At 38.3% G+C, this 9,683-nt stretch overlaps 1 long non-coding RNA gene across 2 annotated transcripts in view; it reads right to left on the bottom strand.

Annotated features, from left to right (window-relative positions):
• The window catches only part of LOC111814641, a 162,482-nt gene that overhangs the window by 102,048 nt on the left and 50,751 nt on the right, over positions 1–9,683 (bottom strand). Inside the window, exon 2 of one of the 2 annotated variants that reach the window (XR_002819569.1) lies at positions 5,451–5,454. The exons of the other annotated variant lie outside the window; for it this stretch is intronic. This is a non-coding gene — a long non-coding RNA (uncharacterized LOC111814641). The remainder of the gene's footprint in view (positions 1–5,450; positions 5,455–9,683) is intronic. 2 annotated transcript variants of the gene reach the window in all.

The raw sequence follows: 9,683 nt of genomic DNA, 5'->3' as shown, positions 1-9,683 counted from the left end.
TTTTGGTCCCTCTCTAGAACATCGTTCAGTAGCCTTTGTAGGGTTAGCTTTGCCATCATGAAATTCTTTTGTTTTTCTTTGTCATGGAAGTATTTATATTCTCCATCCAACTTGAAAGAGAGTTTTGCATGGTATAGTAGTCTGGGCAGGAATTTGTTTTCATAGAGGACTTAATGTAATCTGCTCCATTCTCTTCTTGCCTTCATGGTTTGTGAAGGCAAGTCAGCTTTCTTTCTGATGGGTTTTCTTTGGAATATGATCTGCTTCTTTTCTCTAGCGACTTTTAGTATATTATCTATTTCTTTTCTGTATTGCTCATTCAAGGAATCTGTCATTTTTCTATCTCCTCTACTTTTTTTATCAATGTCTTCTTTAGAAGAAGTTATTAATTCTTTTAATGCAGTGTTTTGTTCAGATTGGGTTTCCTCTGTATGTTTCTGTAGTTGATTCTTTACTTCAGATGCTATGAGTTCCAAGAATTCTTTTTTATATCAGAAAATTTCTCTCTGAGTTCCTCTATAACTTTCTGCTGTTGCTTATTTACTATTGACTCTATTAATTTGTCTATTTGAGCTGAGCTAGTAAAAAAAATTCTCCTCTGAGTTCCTCTATGACTTTCTGCTGTTGCTTATTTACTATTGATGCTACTAATTCATAAATTTAGCTGAGCTAATGTCCTCTGCTCCTTTTCTGAATGGGCATCGTGTTGCCTCCATGTTTCTGCATTTTATTCTTTACTGCAGTTGTTTTTAATTCAGGGATTTCTTTTCTCATTTCCAATTTGAGTTCCTCTATATCTTTCTGCAGTTGTTTCTTTATTTCAAAAGCCGTTGATTAATTGATTTCAGCTGTGTTATTCTCACTTTGTTCTGTGTTAGTGTCCTCTGCTCTTGTTTTGTGTTGGCTGGGGTCTGATATTGCATTTTGTTCCTTTTCATTGTCATTTTGTGTAACACTGCCTTCTGACCTTTTTTGTAGAGCTATGGTCCAGTTATAATCTTAGCATCTACTGATGTTCATGTGCAGATATACAACATTTGGATTTATCCAGCTGTGCCTGTCTTAGGTCTGGATGCTGTGCTCAGCTCTTTCTTGCTGCTGCCCTTGGGAGTGAACCTGTTGTGCCCCTCTGGCAAGATGTTCTGCTCCTGGACTACCTGGGTGGTTCTGTCCACTATCCTCTCTGCCTTGACTGCAGTTGCAGGGTTTCATCCCAGACCTGTATGCCAAGACTGAGCTGATTCTGGAGGGGACAATGTAGGGTAGGGGGGAGAGGAAGCTCTCTCACACACTCACCTGGCCTGGGCTAGGACTGGATCTGGGAGTCCCCAGACTGCAGCAGAAATTCTCACTGGGGTATCAGCATGGGTTGATTTCCTGCGGAGTTTTTGTGGGTGATTCCAAGGGGATGGAAGAGGTTCTTACCCGTGCTCCACCTGGGCTGGGACCGGCAGGTTCCACTGGCGCTGGTGGCCAGTAGCTCTCCCACACACTCACCAGCCCTGGGCTAGGACTGAATATGGGTGTCCCTAGAACGCTTCAGAAATTCTCACTCTGCAGCTGGGGTAGGGTGGCGTTGTGGGGAGTGTTAGGGGTTCCCACTGGGCAGAAGATGTCTCACCCAGGCTGTGCCTGGGCTTGGACCAGCAGGTCCCGCATTGCATGGTAGCCGGAAGCTCTCCCACACATTCACCGGCCCTGGGCTAGGACTGTGCATCGTATTTCTTAAGGTCTCATATACTGTCATTTAGAAAATACACTGTGGACAATTTTTCCTAGAGAGAAAGATAATTTGGGTCTAACTGGAAAATAAAAGCCACATTGGTGATTTGGAATAGGGGATTTGTTTAATTCCTGTTCTTTTGGTTTTAATTTTAATTTCACTCAAGTCAACCAAGTCCTACTGAAACTCATTTTGCTTTGTGAATTAGAAAATTTTAGTATGTATTGCCAAAATTACTATAGTAATTGTGCTGTATGTTGTCACTTTAGTGTCTCCTTGTATTTGAAATGTATAGTAATATCCCATGTTGGGACACCAATTTTCCTAAATGGAATCAAATTCCAGTTATTTTGTGTTCATCTTTTCATTTTGTCTACACATGACAATGTAAAGTGTCCTATAGCAAATTCTCACTAATTGGATAGGTCAAATTTGAATTAATGGAATATCTAAATGGCACAGTTAAAATATAATTTTTTTGGTAAATAATCTTAAACTTCTGACGGGGTGAGGAACATGTGATGGGCAGCATAGAAGACTGAAGTGATCAATATAAATTATTATACAACCTCAGGTCTAGTAGTACTTTCAAGGGCCAACTCCAGGTAAGGGCACTAACCTTTCTGTCTTAAGTCTTTGTTAGAGACTCCACTGGTCATGATTTTGCAGTGTTAATTGCAGAAGTGGCTAGCACTTTGAAGAGTTATTGGGAAGAAGCACATTTAGGTGGTGCAAGGAATGTGTTATAGAAGATGTTTTTTTGTGTTCTGTGTCACAAACAGCTTGGCTTTAGCATTGGTGAAGGTAGACAGCTCGCAGGGATGCCATCAACTTCCCAACTCAACTATTCCCAGAAGTTCTTCAGCTGTTCTGCTTTATGGCTTTCTCTGAAGCCACAGGAACTTGGTCATTCAACACTGAGGTACAAGGAAATTAACTTCCCTGAGGATATAAATTGGTAAGAAAGTACCTGAGTCTCTCTCTTTCACAAAGATAATTCTAAAATACTATTTTCTGTGGGACCTGAGAGGATCCCCAGTGGCACTGAGCCTCAGCTGCACTATATAGATAACCAGTTCAATAACAGCCATCATTAGCTTTCCTCTTTCTTCATCTCATTCTCCCTACACCCTCATTTCTACTTTGAGGAGTCATTTTTAAATAAACTTTCAGGTTTCACTTGTTCAAATTTGTCAACACATCATGAATTTTTTTATGTCTTTCAATTTTTTTTGAAAAAGAACACATTACATAATTATTTAATTGATTTAATGGATAACCTATGATCTTAAAATGCTTAGCTTTATTTTCAGGAAATTTCTCCATAATAGTGAAAGTGTAAAACATTAGCTAATTTCAAAATGGAATTATTAAAATAATCACATATTACTGGGCACCAATTGAATGAAATTTTTAAAATAATATTTTCAAAGTCAAAATGCAAAGAAACTAATTTTTGGAATTAAAGGTGCATAGACTTTGCCTTTATTTTTATTTTTTGGGCTTTCAAAGATTCAGCTTACTCTTATGCTCTACTTTATTCCAGGCACTTATTAATGGTTTTCTCACTGTTCCAAGGGGCAGGTTATTACTCTTGCATTATTCTCTGTGGGAACAGAATTTTCTACAATCTGCTGAGAATTGCTGCTAGTTGATGATATTTTTACTTCTGCCTTGGTCTTTATTCATAAGGTCGAGCTGAAAATTACCTCTCAGCTTGAAGTCATCAGTTTAAAATTTTGATATTTCTAGAGAAATTATTCCCAGTATTATCTTCTTTTTGCTCCAGACCCCTTTTTTTGCATTTCTTTTGTTGATTAGAGAGCAATGGTTGCAACAAACTTTCTTTTATGAGGTAGTGTTCTTTTGATTATATGTTTGAAGTACTTCTGCCTCTCCACAATGTAAGATTTTATACTGTTTCTCTGGCCTTTTTACATAGCTTTTAGTTTTTGTACAATGAGGGTTGTGTGCTTAATATAGATATTCTTCAATTTATGTAAATGTCAGGTGGAATTCTAAGTGTAAGAAAATAGAGCTCCAGTAATTATATCAGTCAGAGCCTAGTCAGGAAGAAAAATTAATATCACATATTTCAAGCAATTTAATAGCAGGGATTAAATGACAAAGGTATAGAAGATACCAAAGACCAAATTGGAGAAGCACCCCTAGGACCAAAGGAACAATGGAAGTGGGGTTACTAATAGTATTGGGGTGTATAGGATATGTAATTAGTCCAGGGGCTTGCTACTAAAAAACATGCTCCTGTATGTGAGAAAGAGCTAAATTATCACAGTTGGGATTGATTGACTAAAATAGGATCTTGTGAAGGGACACACAGAGGATTTTAAATAGGGTTCTTAGATCTCTGTGTCTTACTGGAGAACTGAGAATTTAAAATACAGTGGCTTCTGGAAACTAATTCTAACAACTGGAGGAAATGAAATATGATAAACACAAATGAACAAATAAATGATTCCCATGCTGTGATTATTTTCAACAATTTTTTGTAGAAGAGACCATCACATATAAAATGGAATTCATTATGTTTGCGCAAATCCTTGCTATTGTCTACAACTTGAATTTGGAAAACATTTAACAAATAGAAGTCAACTGTGCCATGCAATAAAATTCCATATTATGCTTCTCATCTCATCCTAAATGTGGAGGCACTGAGAGAAATAGAACTTGCCTCAAGATGGAGCCCTTGAACCACAAAGTCTTGAAGTAAAGTCAGTGAATTTGTAAACTGGCCAGGTACAGGCAAAGTTGGAGCCACTGATCAAGGCTGGTTTCAGTTCTTATGGGGAATGCAGAAGGTAGGGGCAGGCTGTGTCTTCTTCCTTTCCAAAACCTTCACAGGGATCAGGCAAGCCTGACAGACAGCTGAGGTGGTAGTTACCAGATTCAGGTTCTCTCAGCTTTTAAGATTAAAAAATTAAGTTAGCAAGGTAAGTAATGTTATGTGTGTAAATAGATATTTACTTCTGTAAAAAAAGAAACATTTTCCTCTTCTTAAGCCCATCTTAAGTAATAGAAACATATGTCAGATTTTGTATTTTTTTGTAGTGCAGACAATGAACCCAGGGACTTGTGCATGCTAGGCAAATACTCTGCCACAGAGCCACACACTTAGCCTTAATTTGGACATGTAATAATTTCCTGTGAGCCCTGGTAAGCTCTCACTCCTATACTGTATAAAGAACTAAGACACAAGGAAAAAAAGTGGGAGGATAATGTGATATGGAAATGATCTTGTGCTATGCTCAGTAGGCCAGTTAGAGAAGAAGATAGCACAGTGCATACAGAAAAGTAAGGGCTTCAATGTCTGCCATGTCTGTAATAGAATCCAATTTGCCTCTATCTCAATATGTATACTCAGGCTTATTAACTTGATAGCTATTCTAGGCTCTTAAGAATTGGAGCAAATGCATTAACATGCTTAATGTCCATGCCTGCTAGTAAAAGGGCCACTAGAGGTTATTGTTGGGGCAGTTATCTCTACATATTTTCTGTACACTGAACAAGACATATGTTTATGAGAATGTCATTCATGACATTAATGCGTGAAGCATATGTATGCAGGTGAGCCCTAGAACAACAGGAAAATTCCCCCTCTCAGTATCAAGTAACTTTGGCTCAAGTAACCAGCTGTGTGCTTAGGGGGTTGGAAGCACATGGGAAGGCACGAACTATTGTATGTTTGTAAGACTGTTTATACCTACACACAACTTTCTCTAAAGGGGAAGCTAATATAGTCTCTCTTGTCTTGGTGAGAGAGATGTACGAATGGGTGGATATTAAGTGGTGTCTGCATGGCCTAAGTGAGCAGATAAGTTGGGGTTCCTAGATAACAACAGCTCAGGCTATGTAGTATTTTTGCCTGATGCTTCACAGGGCTCTTTCACTCTATTTAATGGTTTCAAAATGAACCATGTAACCATTCTTTGGTGGTATTCAGATGGATAGTAGCTCACTTTTACTGTTCACTCAACATCTACACTTCTTCTTCTATAAATAGGTCATGCAAGGGCAACCAAAATTGTGATATGCTATAATTTCTGTGGCCCAGCTGTGTAAGTTTGTTCAGCTGGGTTAATGTTGAGTGACACTGGGGTCTAACATAGCATCTGTAGCACAGACTTATGTTCAGTGATATGTCAATTAATTACACTTAGAGGTCGATGAAACAATTCTTATTTGTACTCCTAGCTTCTTTGAAGGCTAAAGTAGGAGTATCTCTTGAGCTCATGAGTTTGAGACTAGCTTGGGCAACATAGAAATCTTCTCTCAAAGACAAAGCAAAACAAAGGTGAAACAAGAATTGGTTATGCTTAATAGTGTTCTTGTATGATTTCCTAATATTTTTATTTATTTATTTTTCATCTCTTTTCATTATTTGCTCTGTTGTCCAAATAATGCATTTTGCCTTTTCCCATTTTCTTTGCTGAGAAATTCCATTGTTCCTTTCCTTGTTCATTTGCCTCTCCTTCAACCATTTCCTCTTCATTGTTCATGTCAGTTTCTAATCCCCTTAACCTATATCTGTTTCTTTTTTCTATACTTGCCTTTTTATTTTCTTGTTCATATTCTTCCCCTCTCTTCATGCTTTCCTTCTCATGAAACATTTTATTTTAGCATTAGTTTCTTTTTTTGTTGAATTACTATCATTTTTTCCCATAATTTTATTGATAAACAAATAGCAATGAGACAGTTTCAAATCAAATCGGTAGGACAGATTCAATAATTAACACACTGCATACATTCTTCTTAGTGGTTAATTGCTGTACAAGATGTGGACTTGATATCCTATTTACAAACACCATTAGAACAAATCATTCTATTCATTAAGAGAATGTAACTATGTATCTATCCCAACCACTTTGAATACACAGATACAAAATGGACATTCATCTGTATACTCCTTTTTTGTTAAGTTCCATTATTTGAATATTATAGGTGTGTAAACTCAGCAAAATAGTCCAAAAGAGTCCAGTAGGCCATAATAGCATTGGGTCTTCTGTTTTACTGGCAATGTCAGAAATTGTTGACCTGAGTCCCCCACAGCTCAACATATCAGCATGGCTAAAGTTATTTTCTTTTTCTTTTTTTTTTTTTGGGGAACCAGGGATTTAACTCAGGCCCTTGAGCTTGCCAGAGAAGCACTTATTCCACTGAGCCATCTCCCCAACCCCTTAGCATTAGTTTCTTCTCCAAAGCCTCATAAATATCTCTATTGTTTCTCTTTTCCCCCTTTGTTCAATCACTGTATATCTCCAATGACATTGCAATCAGAGAGTTCTGGGAGATACAAGTTCAGAGAAGGACAGTGTTTGGAGCCCACTGTTCCAAAGTCCTGAAATTTTCTATTTTACTTTGAGTCCTTAGATAAAGGAGTAATGGTGTTGTTATGAGAAGCACCAGAGAAGTACTATGATGAAGTGCTGCACTGAATCTAGATCTATAGAAAGTACACAAATTCCCTCTAGCAATGGAGCTGTGAATTTAGATCTTGGTCAGATTTAGATCTAAATTCATGAATTTCTTCCTCTTGAAATTATGAGAGCAGAGAAGTAATAGAATCTTTTTCGGGATTTTATAATGGTAATGACCTTTTGAGGGTAAAGTTATTCTTTGAGAATCAGCTGAAATTTTGAACCCTCTCTTCAGAAAAATGTGCCTGAGTTCAAAGTTTTGCTATTAACATTAAAAATTTTGCAGATTGTCTGCAAACCAGATCTCCAAGAGCTCTTTGTGTGGAATTTGGAAAATAAATATTCAAATTCCAGAGGAGGACTTGTCTGCTTTGCCAGGCAATTGGTGTGTCATAATTTGTAGGGTTAAGAACTGGGGTACTGAGGTAGAATTTTCTACTCCAATACCAGGCTAAAGACTGGTAAGAATTTTATAGATTGAGGAGAAAGTGGTGAAGTTTACCTTCCGTACTAGTTTTCTGCTTTCTCTAGAGAGAAGCCTTCACCTTTCAGGGTCTGTCCTTTCCTGGCCACTTGGAAATGTAGCTATTTTAAGTAGAAATTTCCAATTTGGGGCTGAGCAGTGAAAATGGAATGTTCCTCAGAAATCTGTAGCTATCTACAATTCTTTAGTCATTTTCTGCTCAATATCTATTTTGGGGAAGAACAGAGTATGAAGGTCATTTTGTTTGTTAAAACTTTGTGACTCACTGTGGCTTTTTCCACATGAAAAATACATGTGAGAGACAAGAATCTGATTTAAGTACCTTGGGAAATTATTTATTCTGGGACTCTGAATTCTGGGTTTAACCAGTGTGGCCCAATGGATTATCTTGTGCTCTTATTTTAGCCATGAGGCTTATGCTTTGTTTATATTCTTGAAGGAAATTAAGTGCTTTTTAATTAATTATTTTCTGTGTTCTTTCAGCCCATTAAGTCTTCCAAGTTTATTAGCAGAATCAGGTTTTCAGCAGCAATTTACTTCTTTCTCTGTTTTGTTAGGCATTACTTGGAATGGCTTTTCTTCAGTGACTTCAATTAACAGATATTACCAGCAATTGTTATGTAAAATTCTGTTCTGAGGGACAGCAAGCTGCAGAGAATAACACAAGACCTTTGTTATAACCAGGGTGTGTTAGTAGGAGTGTGGGTGTGTGAATAGGGGTGCAGGATTGTTGTGAATAAAAGAAAGCAAGGAGCAGGAGGGAGAGGAGCAGGTGGAAATTCATCAGATGGAGACAGGTCCCACTGGTAGACAGAGTTTTGATGTGCCCAGTCCAAAAAGGATGTGTGAAAGCAAAAAGTGGTAGTGGCAGGAAAGTTTTACAGCTGGAACCCCACAGGTTGATAGCTTCAATGGCACCTCCCACCTTTTGGTGACAGATTCTGATTATACTCAGACAGGGAGAAAGTTCTCCAAGGCTCACACTGAGTAGTGCTGAGGGAGGCAGAAGGTGACAATAACTAATACCATTGAGATACTTATGGGAATAGTAGAGAAGGAGCAGGTGTGAGGGACCTGAATTACAGAGAGAACATTTTTTAAGGTCTACAAGTGATGGATTATTCATGCTTCACTAGTAGTCATGCAATATCCCAGAACTTTTTACAATTGTCTTCAGTTATTGCCATCAAAACAATTAGAGTTTTCTCATTGTCACTGTCTCTTAATATGGCATGTTGTATAACTAAGTCAGATGTAGTTAAATCATGATTACAATGTGAGGGTTGTGTGAATCATTCAGAGTATAGAAAGCAGCATGAAGAAACACCTGCTCAGCTAACTGTGGGAAGTTAGAATTTGAGACTTTTAAAGAAAGTGATTTTCACATTTCTGACTGAACTATTGAGAAGTGCCTGCTTGACCTTTGGAAACACATCCCCACAATAAGGTTTTTCATGTAAGGAGCTATAGTTTGGGTCTAAAATGTCCCCTCAAAGTCCATGTATCACAGGTTTCATCCCCAGAATGGCACTAGCAGGAGGCCCTGGAAACCTTAATAGATGGCAACTAACCGGACATCTGCAGGTCACCGGGGGTGTGCCTTTGAAGGGGATTATGAGACCCTTGTCTTTCTCTTTTCCTTCACAGGCACAATGTGCCTCACCACAGGTCTAAAAGGAACAATGACAAGGAATTATGGACCAGATCTCTAAACTGGAGAACCAAAAGAAACCTTTTCTCATCATAATTTGATTAGCTTAGGATTTTGACACAGTCACAGAAGCCAGACAAACACAGAAATACAAGAACTTTTTTCTCTTTTGCCAATTTACTAATTTCACCTGTTCTAATGAGTAGCAGCAAGATGCAATGGAGGGGCTGGTGAGATGGCTCAGTGGTCTAAAGCACCTACTTAGAACAAGCTTATCAAAGCACAGGGACCACGGTTCAATCCCCCAGCACCACATGCCAGCCAGCGCCGCCTCCTGGTGGGCTGAGCTGGCCACACATGCGCGCGCGCGCACACACACACACACACACA

This window comes from Octodon degus, unplaced genomic scaffold (genome assembly GCF_000260255.1).
Source record: "Octodon degus isolate 3935 unplaced genomic scaffold, OctDeg1.0 scaffold00389, whole genome shotgun sequence".
Taxonomy (NCBI): domain Eukaryota; kingdom Metazoa; phylum Chordata; class Mammalia; order Rodentia; family Octodontidae; genus Octodon; species Octodon degus.
The sequence above is the reverse complement of the archived record's forward strand: the minus strand, read 5'-3'. Positions and strand labels throughout refer to the sequence as shown.